The sequence below is a fragment of the Ursus arctos genome, unplaced genomic scaffold, assembly GCF_023065955.2.
Source record: "Ursus arctos isolate Adak ecotype North America unplaced genomic scaffold, UrsArc2.0 scaffold_9, whole genome shotgun sequence".
Lineage (NCBI taxonomy): Eukaryota > Metazoa > Chordata > Mammalia > Carnivora > Ursidae > Ursus > Ursus arctos.
Genome location: NW_026623111.1, coordinates 20,169,798 through 20,185,845, shown reverse-complemented (window position 1 = coordinate 20,185,845; position 16,048 = coordinate 20,169,798).

Below are 16,048 nucleotides of genomic sequence, written 5' to 3'. Positions count from 1 at the left end.
GCAGAATGTCATCGATACTTCCTCCCATTCGGGAAGACTTCCTTGTTAGAGCAACGTGGGCCGTCCTCCACTTTAAGCAATCAACTTTTCTGCCTCAATAGACATTTTGTGGGTATTGCAAATTCAATAGTAAAATTTTGACTATTTGGCTTTTCCTCTGAAAATATATAACTTTTCCTCTGGGAAAATGATTGTGGCTTTCACTCTGTGGGAAGTCAGTGTTCTCAGAGCTGAAGGTGTTTTCACCGTCAGGTTTACCTAGGCCTGGGTAAAGACACCTTTGTAGCGCGTTCTCCTGGTGCCTCTGGTGCCTCAGAGAAGCGGACCCAGGCCCCCCAGGTGGTCCGCAGCACAGTCTTGCGGCCCACCCCTCAGGACCTTTCAGCTTTCCCTCTGGCTGAGATATGGGGACACCTGCAAGTCTATTAAAGAGCATTTATCTAGGATCTACAGGACACCTGGAAGCCCAAGTCACATCAACGTGGAACCTGTATGACAGAGTGCCACCCCAGGAGGGACAGAGGGTGTCCTCAGTGACAGGGAAGGCGAAGTACTCTGGTGCCACTTTGAGCTGTTTGGGGTAGCCTTGGCAGCCCATGACATTATGGCAGCAGTCACAGGGGGTGGTGACATTGGCGACAGCAGGAGGTCAGGCCTACAGTAGGTTTATGGAAGCCCGTGTGGCTTGATTATGCCTTTGCCATCTGTGTGTGGTGCACCTTCGTGGGCACGAGAAGCTTCTGCTGTAGTACTTTCTAGGAACCCAAGGCTATAGAGGGGAAAATGGTGTACACCCAGGGCAGCTGAGAAGACCGTCTCATGAGGACACACCAGCTATCTTCAAGGGCCTCCCAGACACAGTTGCAGGAATTCTGGAGATCGGGAAGGCTGAAGATCCTGCAACAGCAGGCTGGGGAAGAATTATAAAAATAGTGTGTGAACCTATTCCCCTCAGGGCTGTGCTTCTAGAGAAACTTGGCTTACGTACAGATTAAGAACAGGTAAGGTTTTCTGTTTCCAGCTCTTCACAGCATGCCTAGCATTCCACGTCATGAACACAAGCTGCAGGCTGCAATGATGGACCGCTCTTCTGACATCATCCCACCCCGTTTATGGCGTTGACCACCTGTCAGCTCAGTGCAGCCTGTGGATGCGTCCGCATGAGTCCGTCTGTTAGAGCCTGTCAACATGAATGGATGTGTTTTCCGTGCTGATAGCCCAAACAGGAAATGTTGGCTTGGTGAATATTACTGAATGAGAACTTGATGAAAATTTGGAATCTCGAACTAAATGCTAATTTTGATATGGTTTTATTTTAAAAAATGCAATTCTTGGTGCCTGTTTATTTTTAACAGGATGTTAAAAAGGGACTCCCTCTATCTTAGAGGTTTTTTCAGAAGCTTCAAAATGTGAGAACAGTACAGTGGTTGCCTAGTAGCGCCTCATATGACTGATAAGGGGCTAGACCCCCTTGGTGGAACAGGCTGAGAAATTACAAAGCTTTTCCTGCCAACTTTAGCCCAAGAGCCATAACTGGGCAATAGAAGGAGAAAGGTAAGAAGTGAGGAGACTGAGGGGTGGGAATGGTGGGAAGAAATCCATGCGGTACACGTGGGGGTTCTGAGCATTTCTGTACCTGGTACGTAGAGGTGGGGGCAAGTGCATTCCCTTCACCTTACGCCAAGTGAGGAGGGCTTTTGAAGAGCTAGTTGCAGAGATGGGTAAGAATCTCCTGGAGCTTAGGGGGCACAGGGGCTGGTGTGTGACTCTCACAAGGAGTCTACAGGCCTGGGGCTGGGTCGATCAACTTTTCTCTGACAGTAGAATGAAGACGGTCAGTGGTATCTGAGTAAGCTGCCCTGTTAGTAATTGTGAACCCTTGGTATGTGGCCCCTGAAAGGAAGTTGATCTGGTGTCATCCTCAAAGACAGCTGGACCAACGGCCTTTAGAGGGTCTTACTTTGGTGAGAGTTCTTAGCTCCCGATGACAGAACCCCCTCCAGTCAGAACCACAGGGAGAGGTTTAGTATAGGGTGTTAGTGACTTACAGAATCTTTGGAACAGGTTTTAAGACTGGTCTCTGGGAAACCAGTCTCAGAACCTCACCCTGGGGAGAAAGCTGCTGGCCCTCTGTTGACTCCAGGACTGAGCTGTACCTGCCGTCAGTCAAGTCAATGCCATGGAAGCCATGTCTGCCTGCTGTTTCCTCACATGACTAACTCTGGTGTGAAAGCCTCACGTGGTGCTTCTGATCAGCAGAATCTTGGTCACATGTCCATGTCCTAGCACCAAGGGAACTGGAAAATGTTGCATTGTGGATTCTTCCATGGGAAGCTGGGGTTCAGACTGTGGGGAACTGTAAACATGCAAGAGGGCATGAAAATGACACTCGTCCACTTACCTTGAAAGCAGGGTTGGCTGCTAGAAATCAGGGCTGATGGGAGACTTCTAGGCCTCCAGCTGGAGGACAGGCAACGCCTAGAACAAAAGAGTCAGATTTGGAGGTGCCCAGTAGGAAGATTTCCAAAGAGTCAGCAGCAGAGCTCCACGAGACCATGAGTTAGCCGTGGACATCTGCCATGCCCCAGGGCACCCATGCCCTTTTTCAACTGCTCCACTCAAGGAAGCCCTTTCTTCCACCTTCTCTTCCTACCATCCTCCTATGCTGGACACCGAAGATCCTTAACCAGCAACTAGTAAGTGGGAGAGGAGGAGGAGTAAGAAGGATAGAGAAATCGACCACATCCTCTTACCTACTGTAAGCTTGTGTTGAAGGACGGGTAAAATGTCAACGGGGTGAAAACTTGTAGTCCTCCTCCCCCAACTAGCTTTGCTGAGATATGATTGACACATAACACTCATAAATTACAAAATGATGACTATCATAGGTTCAGCTACCACCTCCATCCGTCACATAGCTGTCATTTCTATTTTGTGATGAGAATATTTAAGTCCTAGTCTTAGAAACTTTCGAGTGTATGATAACAGTATTATTAACTATAATCACCGCACCATACATTAGACCCCCAAACTTATTAATCTTTTTTTAAAGATTTTTATTTAATTATTTGACAGAGAGAGAGAAAGAGAGAGCACAAGCAGGGGGAGTGGCAGACAGAGGGAGAGGGAGAAGCAGACTCCCCAAGGAGCAGGGAGCCCGGTGTGGGGCTCCATCCCAGGACCCTGGGATCATGACCTGAGCCAAAGGCAGATGCTTAACCAACTAAGCCACCCAGTGCCCCCCAAACTTATCAATCTTATAATTAAAAGCTAGTACCCTTTGAACCATACCTCCCCATCCCCCTCCCCCTTTGGCCCCGGGTAAACACTACTCTACACTCCCTGTGTCTCTGAGTTTGACGTTTTAAAATTCCACAATTAAATCATATCACTGGGTTTTTCTTTTTCTGGCTTAGTTCATTAGCATAATGCCCTCGAGGCCCATTCCAGTTGTGAAAGCTTGCAGTTTTGATTGTTTTATTAGTACATTGGATTGGTCTCTATTTATAGTTGAAATGACCTGAGGACCTTTTAGTATCTAAGAACAATGGGGAAAAGTGTGGGACCTCACCTGAGATTTTACCCCAGAGTAGGGGAGAAGATCAAAGAGCACATTGAATGGGCAAGGAGAGAAAGAATAAAATGAATTCTGTCTGCCCTCTGGTGAGTCTGGTTTATTCAATTAGCTGGTTATACGCATTATTATGATGAAGATATATCTATTGTTGTTTTAATTTTGTTCTGTTGGTAAGATCAACTGAGAATACAGTAGGCAATGCAGAAAAAAGAAGGCAAGGGGGACATTTAGAGCTTATTGTTGCTGCTGTTTTTATCCCCAAAGTCTGGTTGTGGAAAATCAAGAATAAGAGAGATCAGTCCAGGTTCCTGAATAAGGAGTAACTTAATAGTGCCACTGTGCTATTCTCTTTAGAAACATTATTGTCTTTTAGCCTCAGAAGAGCCCCAAGAGGTAGGTATAATCACCCCTAGTTTATGGATGGGGAAACTGAGTCTCGGGCAGACTAAGCAGCATCCACAATGTATTTAAATAGCCAAGTAGGGGCTCCATCCCTTAATCTTACTCTACTGCCCAACTGATTTGAGCTGTGTCTGAGATGTGTCCACTCCAGTCTAGTTGCTGGTTTTGTTGTTTTTTTTTTAAAGAGGACATTTCTGTTACCATAATAATAGCTGGCTTTTACCGAGCACTGAAGATATTTCAGTCACTGTTCTATGCACTTCATACATTTTCTCATTTCATTCTCCCATCGGCTCTACAAGATAGGTTCTATTGTTGTTCTCACTTGACAAATGAAGAGTGTCAGGCAAACTTGCCTGACAGCCATGTAACCGGTAAGTAATGGAGTAGGAGATATATATTCCAGCAGGCTGAATCTTCAGGACAGACTCTTAACTGCCACATTCTTCCACCATGGGATGTACCAAGGCTGAGTCCAAAGGAAAAAAGACCAGCCCACCAGATTCCCAGCCTTCCAGAAATGAGAGCAGGAACAGTCTTCCTTCTTATGTCCCTTGTGTCATTACCTATCCCTGCTGCTCTCCCCCTACTTCAGTGGGAGGGGTTCAAGGTGAATCACCCCTTCCATTTGAGCTAGGATGCCATCTTTCATCTCTTCTCTGGATTCTGCTTCATATAAACCCTCTACTATGTCTGCAAATCCACCTTCCACCCTGATTTATGAGCTAGTGGCAAAGGATCTTTTCAGAGACAAACTGTCTCAATGAGCCATTTTGCTTAGAGAAAGGACCATGTGGGCAGGCAAGGCTGAATGAGAAAGGCAATAAACATTAAAACTGCCCAACTGAGAAATATATAAGACTTAGTTGGAGGGAATAGGAGGGTCTTGACTACATGGCAGGATGAATCAGGAACCAAGTAGAAGAAAGAACCAAAGAGAATTCTCTGAGGGTCAAACTGACCAAGGACTTTAAAGAAAGGGGCTCATGTTCAACTTTGCGGTTTTCTGTAATAAGCAGTGATGTAATATCTTAACCTTTGAGTGAAGTCTGCTACACATAATCTTAAACTGGTGGCACTTTGGGAAGTGAAGTGTTTGAAGGGTTGGCTTGAGGGCAACATCTTGGGGAAATCCTCTTGTGGAGGATGGAGCCGGAAACAGAGGTGGAGAAACAGTGGAAGCAGGAACCTCAGAGGGTTAAAAAAAATATGAGTCACCTCTCCTTTCCAAGGCACTTTGGCATGTTGGGAGGAATGCTAGATTTACTAGGGTGTGTAGAATGGGTAGTTGAGCCAATTTCTAACTAAATTCATGGCAACCCAAAGAGCTTGGGGTCACCCAGAGTTGCATCTCTCTCCGTGCTCCCCATTGTCAGCTTCTTTTGCTACAGACCTTCCAACTCATCCTCGGTCTCTATCTTCATCTCAATCACTCCCAATTAACAAAGAATTTAAATTTCTCTCCCACTCTAACCTTGGCTCCATTTCCTGGCTTCCGAGTCTCTCTCCCCTTCTCAACTCCTCAATTCAGGAATGACATCCTGGGTAAAAATCTCCCTACATCAGTCAGCTCCTGAGAACACCCCTTCTGTTTTCTATTCCACCCTCACTCCTCATTCAGTTTATCTCAGGTCCATGTGCAGAAACTGGGAAGAAGATGGGATTTCTGTAGACCCACCTTGTGGAAGAGATACATGAGTTAGCATTTGGTTGCAGAAAACAGAACACACTCTGGTCAATTTTAAACAGAAAGGCATTTATTAATGAACATTCAGTAGCTTAGATAACCATGGGGAAGGTTGAGTTTATAGGAACAAGACTCAAGCCATACCGCAGAACCGGAACACCAAATTAGCTACGAACTCTTCCATAATTAGGAAGCTGCTGCTCCAGCTGCTGTTCCCGTACCACCCACCCCCATAATCAGCAACCCAATACAATAGTCAGGACACCAATATTATCAAGAACATGCCATAATTAGCGAACCCCTCATAACTTGCCAGCTGTAGAATCCCTAATTACATGATGAATGGCTCGGGTCCTGCCACCAGATTCATACAAAGCTGATGACCAGTTGCTGGGACCATGCTGATTCTGCCATGGTGGTGTTTGCCTACAGAAATGGCAGAAGCGGAAGGGTAGCATTCATCTTGGGGTCTACCTCAAATCTTACACTAGTGACGTCAGTAATGGAATCAAAATGATGCCTAGAACTCTAGCTGCAAGGAAGCCCGGGAAATACTGTTTAGCTTACTAACCTCTTCTGCACAGGAAGGCACACTGGAAGAAGATTAGAAGGGATGTTGCACTTTGATCAATTGTGTTTATCACAGATGGTTAACCTCGCTCTTCAGTGGCTCTTCAGAATCTTTCTCCAAAGAGATTTATTGCCTGCCTCTTTGGAATGACTAAGGATAGTCCTGTTTGGCTCAGGAAAGGAAAAGTCATTATCAACTATCATTTATCATAGTTTGTATTGTAGTCTCTTCCAACTTGTTGATGCACTGTAATTTAGGAATGGCCAAAAGTAGATAAATAGCCATTTCCCCTCCTTGGTACTAAGCCATTGCATAGGTTTGCTGGCAGTTCACACATGGCTTGAGGTCCATGAGGTAGATCTCTTTGCTGAGGCAGTACTGACAGCAGAAAGGATAAAATCTTTCAGATTTTTTTTTTCTCTAGGGAAATACAAGAAGCAACAAGTCAAGTAGTTGATACTCATTTTCAGCACCATGTTTTAATTTTCTCCATCTCTCTTGCAGGCTGAAATCATATGCACTATCTTTTCTCTTGTTTTTTTTCAGTCTTTGAGTGTTCTCCAGTTATGTCCAGCTGGTTCCAGTCATTAGTAGGCTCTTCCCAAGATAGTCCAGTCCTACTGGAAACAGGAAATACTGGAAACCTCATTAGAAAATCGGGTCCATTTCTGGTCTAGTGTTGCCAGAGTTTTGATAAGTATCCAAACTTTTGCTTGTTTATTCAAATCAAGCTTCTGAATCTCTTGAGATTCAACCCTTGCAACTGGTAAGTCAACAGCCTGACGGCGAAGAAAAAAAAATCACACATTTTCTGGCCAATCTTTGGAAAAATGTCTGTCTCTTCTCTCTGTCAGGATGCTAATTTACACATGTTCCAAAGCTGAGGTCGATTGGTTGAAATTGGAAAGACAATTTTTAACAACTGAACAATCCAGCAGTGAAAATTATTTGGATTATTCCAATACCAAATTAAGTCTTATTTATTCTTATTTAAGGTGATGGAGGAATATATGCATTATTAAAATTACATGGATTGAGTCTCAAAAATATGGTTTAAAATTTATAATGAAAGTCAAGCCCAGCCCCTCATTGGTTCCTGTGTGTGCAAAGAAAGTACCAGGCCCATTCTCCAGAAATTTGAATCTAAATACTATAGAGCTAACTTCCTGTGTCTGAACCCAGAAAGAAAAATATTTAAAAAAAGGTCTGATGATATCAGCTATCCAACAATAAAGGTCTTAGAAATATTATGGTGCATAGCCTGATCCAGATTTTTTTTTTTTTAAGATTTTTTATCTATTTATTTGACAGATATAGAGACAGCCAGCGAGAGAGGGAACACAAGCAGGGGGAGTGGGAGAGGAAGAAGCAGGCTCATAGCAGAGGAGCCTGATGTGGGGCTCGATCCCACAATGCCGGGATCACGCCCTGAGCCGAAGGCAGATGCCTAACCGCTGTGCCACCCAGGCGCCCCCTGATCCAGATTTTTTAAACGTTTTTTTTTATTATTAAAATATAGTTGACATACAATGTTATATTTATTTTAGGTGTACAACACAGTGATTTGACAATTCTACACATTATTCAGTGCTCACCATGGTAAATATAGTCACCATCTGTCATCATACAACATTAGTACAATATAATTGACTGTATTCTCTATGCTGTACTTTTTATCTCAGTGGCTTATTTATTTTGTAACTGGAATTGTGTACTTCTTAATCCCCTTCCCCTATTTCACCCATCACCCTCCCCTCCCCTCTGGCAACCACCAGTTTATTCTGGTGGTTTTTATGAGTCTGTTTCTGTTTGTTCATTGGTTTTGTTTTTTAGATTCCACATATAAGTAAAATCATATGGTATTTAAAAAAAAAAGAAAGAAAGAAAGCCAAGGATTGGATCATAGAATCAGAGAACTTATATTTAGAAGGGAACCTCTGGGCACCAACATTGCTGATGGGTCATTTTCACTTATCTTGGGTCAATGGGTGATATTGTAAATATGGTTTTGTTTTTCTTAAAAAAAATCTTTGGCAAAAACAAGAATGCAGTTGTTTAGAGGAAGGCAGTAACTAGTATTAGGAAAAAACATGACATAAAAATATGCTTTCATAAGGAACTGGTGTTGATTCCAACTGTGGAGCCACTTACATGAACTTGCGCAAGTAATTTGACTTTTCTGAGCTTATTTCCTCATCTATATGGAGTTCAACTTTTCTATTCTCTCTTTTCTATCCCTATTGGTCAAAAGTCAAGTCCGTCATCAGCCTGGGGGGTGAGGCCAGTTTCCCCAGAGTAAGCTTCCTCTTCAAGGAAGAAGAGTGGACAACTGAACAAAGTTGGGATTGCACTAGAAAAGGAGAAAAGAGAAGAACAGATGTTGGGTGGAGGCCCCTCTCATCTGGACCAAGAAGAGGTGGCTCTAAAGCCTACTGCTTATGGCCCAAGGGTATTCACAGTATTTAGAGAAATGACTCTTAATGTTTTCTTCTGTTTTGTTTTGCTTTTATATCCCTTAGAACCCAGACATGAATCCTTATAAGCGGGTTCAAGGATATCCACGGTAAACACCACATTCTACTGACCCTTTCAATAGGATATTTGTAAATGGGTCAAGATCATTGTGCTCAACTTCCCCTAGTATGAGGTCTCTCTGATAAAGTTCTTCACTCCTTCATGCAAATAGACATCTGATGGACACTCAATGAGGCACAGCAAGATGGACATAACTTAAATCCAAGTTGGAAACTACACTGTATATAAATTGGGCATAGGAGTCACCCACCCCAAAAATATTGTTTTGAAAATGAAATACATGGCCTTTGAGTGGTATGTTCTCATTTCTTCATGCCACTAACCTCCAAAGAACAGTGCAAGACACATGGTAGTAAATAATACATAGTCGTTAGGTGTTTTCAACACTAGATTATATAAGGCAGCACGTGCAGAGTACTTAGTATACAATAGACACTGTATAAATGTGAGCTCTTTCTGGAGAGGCTCTTCATGTCATCAGTGGCCTCTACTCCAGAGGAATTTCAACAACTCAGAACGATTGACTGAGTCTCTGGTTTCCATGACAACAGCAAGACCAAATTCATTTTTAAACTACCCCCTAAAATCATGTCTCATGAAACACCAGAATGACAATTTCTTTATTTCTTTACTCCTGGGAGAGGAGAGAAAGAACGAGCATTCTTTCATTGTCATTCAGTGGAGAGCAGTTCTACTGAGATCACAAACAGGGATAGTTGAGTCTGGTGTGGTGAGTGTGAGCGTCAGGCAGCATGGAAACAGAGGAGCCCTGGCTGAATTGATTTGATACTTGCAGGAGTTATTGAATGAAACATTATTTTAATGAAGAAAGAGGCAATTGTTAGTAATTGTAATTTAACTATAATGAGGTTGTAAGAACTTGTATTTTATTATTGATCTTACAAGGTCTATGAGTAAGAGAAGAAATGGTTGGAATTATAAGTCAGTTTCTTTTTATTAGGTATTTAGTTATGGTCTTTTCAGACAAGGCACCAATATTTCCTGGGTTGTTTCAATTTTGTCTAATCATAGAAAAATTAGCTTAGAGCGTTTGCAGTATTCGATTCCCCCCTAGTCTGAATAGTAGTTATCCTACTGAACAGTAATATCCTTCATATATTAGTTTTAAAGTATACTTTAGAGGCTAAAGTCTCTTTGATACAAGTTTACGTACTTGTTCACATATGGTGTTGACATGTGTGAAATCTAATTGTGTTAAATAACTTACTGGGAGCAATGTGAAAGGACAGCCTCATCTGACAGAATTGATTTTCTTTCTGTTCTCCAGGAAGACGCTGTAAGTCGGTCATTCCATCCAGGGGGTGAGAATCAGCTATTGTTTCTTCCAGGGGCTGGCTGGTTGGAAGCCTGACTCCTCTCTTTCCTCCAGCCTTTTTCATTGATCGGCTCAGTCCCCAGGCTCTGTCGTGGGGGAAAACAGAACATCCCCCTTAGGCTTCACCAGAAATGACATAAAGTTCATAGACCAGGATTCTCCTTTTGGGATAATTATTAGTCTTTACGATGTGCTTTTACTCATAGAAATGATCTCTCCCTTCTGCATTCTCCGAGTTTCTAATTTTAAATCTCTCATTTGCTTTTCCACAGGAACGCCATTTTCCATTGTTTTCATGGTGCTCACATATTCAGGAAAGAGGAGGACCAAAGTTAAATGTAAATTGAAAGTAAATCACCATGATTCATCTTTGTAACCTGCAGAGCTTATTACCTTGATTATCTGCCATCGATATTCATTTTGTTTGTTTGTTTGTTTGAGAATGGAAATGCATTTTTAGTCAGGGGATTTCAAGCTTTTTGAAATCATTGATTTGATTTAAACTTAAATACCAGTTTAGATCATTAAGTTGATTTCAAGTTAAATATCAGTTATCAGTTCAAAAAATACTGAAGACCACGACCAAGAAGTTGACAGTTCTGTAATCTGACTGCTTGACTAGGGTGGCTTAGGTGGGATGCGGAGCGGAAGAATGGAATTTTATCTGGGTTAGAGTTCACAGCCTTTGAGTGGAGAGCTGCTTTAGATCGCAGACCCCTTCCCCCCCCACAAAAAAATAGATTTGGCAGTTTACGATTTAATTCTAATAGTCAGGGAGTAGGAAGGTCCACCACTTTTGATGAAGTGGAACTGAACTGGGAAGTAGGGAAGAAATGTTGTGGAAATTCAGAATGTAAAGTCATTTTTTTGCTTATCATCTGGCTTAACCTGATATTATTTTATTGCTCTTTAGTGACTTTTATTGGACTTTGTGATATTTACCTTTTAACCTAGGTTGGAAATCTATGTTTTTGAAGATACCTGTTCTGGAGAAGAAAATGTCAAACTGGCTGAGTTTGGGGAACTATGAGAGAACAATGTTTCCTTAGACAAGGAAAATGCATGAAGTGCAGATTATAGATATACAGTGTATTACGTAAGTGAATTTAGAGAAACTTGCACCAAACAGCAAGACATTGTGGGAGAGCGGAGGAGGGGAGTAGGGAAGGCTGTCGAATGTTTACGTTCTTTTGTATTTAAGGCTGTGATGATTATGTTCTTTTGTATTTAAGGCTGTGATGAGCCAAGAACACAGTTGGAGGTCAGTGAGGAGCATTCCTGGTGCTGCCTCCTCACATGAGTGATATTGTCAGGAGAAAAGTCACATGCAAATGAAGGAGGCTGTGATTAAGGGTAAACAAGTAACATCATTTTGGGAAAAGTTTGCTGAAGAGTTCAGGGAGGTTTGTCCACCGAACAAAGGATGAGATTATAAAGAGCCTACGGTGTAAATACAAACCATTGTACTTGAGACAGTGGACTCAAAACCTTCTGGAATAAATGCAGACCTGGTACATTTCTTGCTGAGTCAGTCACAGGCAGTATAAATTTGACAAAAGTGGACGAATTCACATTGCCTTCATTTCCCGGTGGTGGTCTTCCTGTATGGAGGACACTGGGAGCTCTTCCTCTCAGGACCTGATTTAATGCTGCAGCACTTGTGCCGGCTTGCTACCGTTAATGATTTTTGCTGCTTCTTTCTGCTACCAAGGAGAATTCAGCCCACCCAAAGTGATTATGATTGCGTGGTAGGCAACCTCCTGGTATTTATGCCCATGTGTAATCCCCTTCCCTTGAGTGTGGGTAGGACTTACTAAGTCACTTCTAACAGATAGAATAGGTAGAAATGATTGGATGTTGTTTCGAAAAGGTTCGGTTGTAAATAGACTGTGGCTTCCTCCTGAGCACACACTGTCGCTCTCTCACTCTCTTTGGGGTCCCTCCAACTGCAGGAAGGGAGGTTCCATGCCTGGAGCAGAGCTATGGAGAGGGTCTAGTGAGGGTTTCTATTGCTGTGCCTTGTGCTTTGGGAGAGAACACCCTCCATCATTTCTCCGCTGTGCCTTCAGCAGCTTTTCCCTTACTGTGCTGGTTAAGGACAGAGACTCTGGGGCCAGACACGTCATTTCAACTCCTGCCCCCACACATACCACTGATGGGGTGACTTTGGGTGATTTAATCTAACATCTGCATGTTTTGGTTTCCTTATCTGCAAAACCGGGGTAATGATGGCACCTACCTCACAAAGTTCTTGTGAGAATGGGTAAGGGCTTACAATAGGCCTGACACATACTTTACTGCTACTTACTAATACTTTCTGAAATTCAAATTTTTTTTTCTTTTTTTTGGTTTGGGGAGGATGTGACAAAGAGCCAAGTTCTAGTTTGCTCATAAAATAGAGCAGTAAGCATCTCAGATCCGCCTGCAGTATTTCTTTTCAGCTAATAGCTGCTTCTCTACTCTACCGTCTCCCTTCAATAGACGCCGTAGCTTGATAGACACCAACATTCTGACCTCTCCAAAATTCTCTTTTCCTCCCTCCCTGGCTCTGTCTCTTCTTTCTTCCTTTTTTTTTTTAAGATTTTTAAAATTTATTTGACAGAGAGAGAAACAGCCAGCGAGAGAGGGAACACAAGCAGGGGGAGTGGGAGAGGAAGAAGCAGGCTCCCAGTGGAGCAGGGAGCCCGATGCAGGAGTCGATCCCAGGACCCTGGGATCACGCGCTGGGCCAAAGGCAGACGCTTAATGACTGAGCCACCCAGGTGCCCCTCTTTCTTCCTTTTCCTTAACCAACACTGGCTGGTTCTACGAAGGCGTCTCCCAGCCTGCACACTCACACTCATCATCCCACTTAGTATGAACACTCGGAGGATGCTCACCCTTAGAACGAGAAGAATTATTTTTCCTGCCACAAATCTATTTTTCCTCCTGTCACACTGATAACATTGATATTAAAGTATTAGGATTTGGGGTGAGAGATGTAATCAGATTTCTACTTCTAGTTTATTTTCTTCTTCTAAAAAAAGAAAGCTTGGTAATACCAATTAAATACATTTCCTTACTGTACAAGAACCATGTACCCTCTGGCTTTGTCCTTAATTGTATTTGGGAATGAAGACACTCCACAGAGTAAAGATGAAAGTGTAAATGAGAAATACAAAAGAAAGGCTGAATGCAGAAATAATATCCTCCAATAGACATTAAATATGAAAAAAGGATGCTTGACAATACTGACCTCCGGGAGGTAGAGCTATGGAAAGGCTTAGGATATGTTCCTGTCTCTGCACCACATGAAGTGACAGACATCTGTCTCTCCAACCATGTCGACTGAGGAGTACCCATCACTTTAGGGAATACGCTAGACTTGTAAATCCTCCTGACCCTTCCCTTTTTGCTTGGTAGCCTGGTTTATCCCTGGGCATCCCCGCAGACCTCTGTCCCCGAGGTATGAGCAAGGGGAAGGTCTTAGCTCATCAACCTTGGGCCAGAATGACCTGCTCTGGGTGACGTCAATCCCCAAGGGCTCATGAGTTGAGCACCTTATACCCAAGTTCCAACTCATTAGGATATGGGCTGAAAATTAGAGTATGGCATATGCATTAGGTGCAAGTATTTTATGTAAGTTGGGTGATTTAGCCCATATTCACACTGCAGATTTCTAGGAAATAACAAGAACAAAGTATTATAATCACATGGAGAAATTTTTTAGAATGAAATCACTTTACGGAGTGCTAAGACTGAAAGGCCCTTCGTGGTCCTCCATTTGAATCTTGTTGAGTGGAGGAAGACCTGAGGTCTGGAAATAGATGACTTGTTCTAACTAGTGGCCAACTCAGTGTCAGAACCCCCAGTACAGTGCTCCTTGCACCACATGACACGCCCATGATAAAAGCTCAGTTCTGCTTAGCTTTCAAGCAGAACCATGTGGAGAAACACAATAGCAGAAGCCACACATCAGTCGGAAGATGACCATTTGCAAAAAGCCAAAGCAACCTAGGGCCGGACTGGAAAGCATAAATGTGCTAATATAATACTTCTCTTGACCTCGTGACCCCCATTTACCAAATGTGCTATTATTCTTACTTCCTTTCTAGACGCTTGGTTACAGAGATGTTGTTTCCTCTCGTTTTTACTGTCTATGACTAAATAAAATTTCCTGGTTAGAAATCTCTTTAACCCACTATAATTCGGCTTCTGTTTCCACCCCTTTGTTAAAGCTGTTTTGACAAAGTGCATCATCCGTAGCTTCACATTACCAAAGCTGATGGCAGATTTCCACATCTGCTCTTTTCTTTCTAGAATTCTCTGCTGCATTTGACACTGTGAAGGAGTCCTCTCTTGCTTTCTGTGATGTTATTGCTTCTCGCTTTCTTCCTCTCTCTTTGAACACTTCTTCTCAGTCCTCTTTTGGGGACAGCTTCTAATCACCTAGAATTCTTGCTCTCCCTGGAGTTGTTCTTGCTTGATTCTTTTATGTGCTTTCTTGGAGAGATCTCATTCAGTCTCCAAAGTCTTAATCTTTATCTGTTTTGGTTACATGTTGCTACAACAAACTACCTGAAACTTAGTGGTTTGAAACAACAATAAATTAAGATCTCCACAATTCTGTGGGTTAATACTTTTGTAGTATTGGCTAGGGTGCTAAAGGGGATGATATTTCCAAAGTGGCCTCCCTCAAATGGCTGGTGATGGATGTTGGCTACTGACTGGGAGTTCAACTAGGGCCGGCAGTTGAGGGTCTTTGTATTCTTCTGTATGGTCCCTGCCTCGTGGATGTTGAGCTTCCTTACAGATGGTGGCTGTGTTCCAAAAGGAAAGTGGTAGAAGCTGCCAGTTCTCTTAAAATGGATTTTCTAAAGTCCCAGATGTCACTTTTGCTGTGTCGTATTGGCCAAAGAAGTCATGAGAAATATGGAGAAATAAACTCTATCTCTTGATGGGGGAGTGTGACAAAGGTTCTCTCATTGACCAAAGTCCCCTCAGGCTTCCTGAACGCTTTTCCAACTAGGCCTGACTTTTGGATTTTCATGTACATCTGCGTAGTCCAATTTTAGTGAGAATCCTGCTAAGCTGGTTTAGCCAGGATCCCTCATCTTCCATATCTGACCACCCTCAGTATCTGATCAAGTTTCTCCTCTACCATCCCCTAGGTGATTTCTGATCACGCTGACTTATCTTCAGCAAGAATCCTGCTAGATCAGTTTAGCCAGAATCCTCCCTTACCCTCAACGTTTCCTTTCAGTGATTTTCATCCACCGACCCCCACCCTGCTACTTGGCTATCGATTCTCACTTGCCCCTGTCGTGTTCAGAATTGAGCCTGATTCCATACTAAGGTCTCTTTTCCCTTACTGCAATAGTCCTGAATAAAACCTGTTTTCACGTCTGTGACTACAGTCCAGTTCTAGTTGTTCTTTGATAAATGGTACATGCATTCAAGGAGGGAAGGAACTGATGGTGGATATATCTGGAGATTACTCACCATGGTTGACTCCCTGACTACAACAATGAACAATACTACCATATGCGCAAAATGCAGTCACCTCTCCCTCAAAATTCTCATCCCTGTATGGCATTCACTCAAAGTCTGGGATGCCATCATTTGTATTTTTTAATTTTTTTTAAAGATTTTATTTATTTATTTGACACAGAGAGACAGCCAGCGAGAGAGGGAACACAGCCAGGGGGAGTGGGAGAGGAAGAAGCAGGTTCCTAGAGGAGAAGCCTGATGCGGGGCTCGATCCCAGGACTTTGGGGTCATGCCCTGAGCCGAAGGCAGATGTTTATCAATGGAGCCACCCAGGCACCCCTGGGATACCATCATTTAAATCAGGTCTAAATGAAGATGAAGTGCTTCTGGTCTGCTTCAGCCATGGTTTTTGGGTGTGATTTATGAAACATAATAGCAAGCCATCTTAGAGTGACGTACAATTGTCAAAAG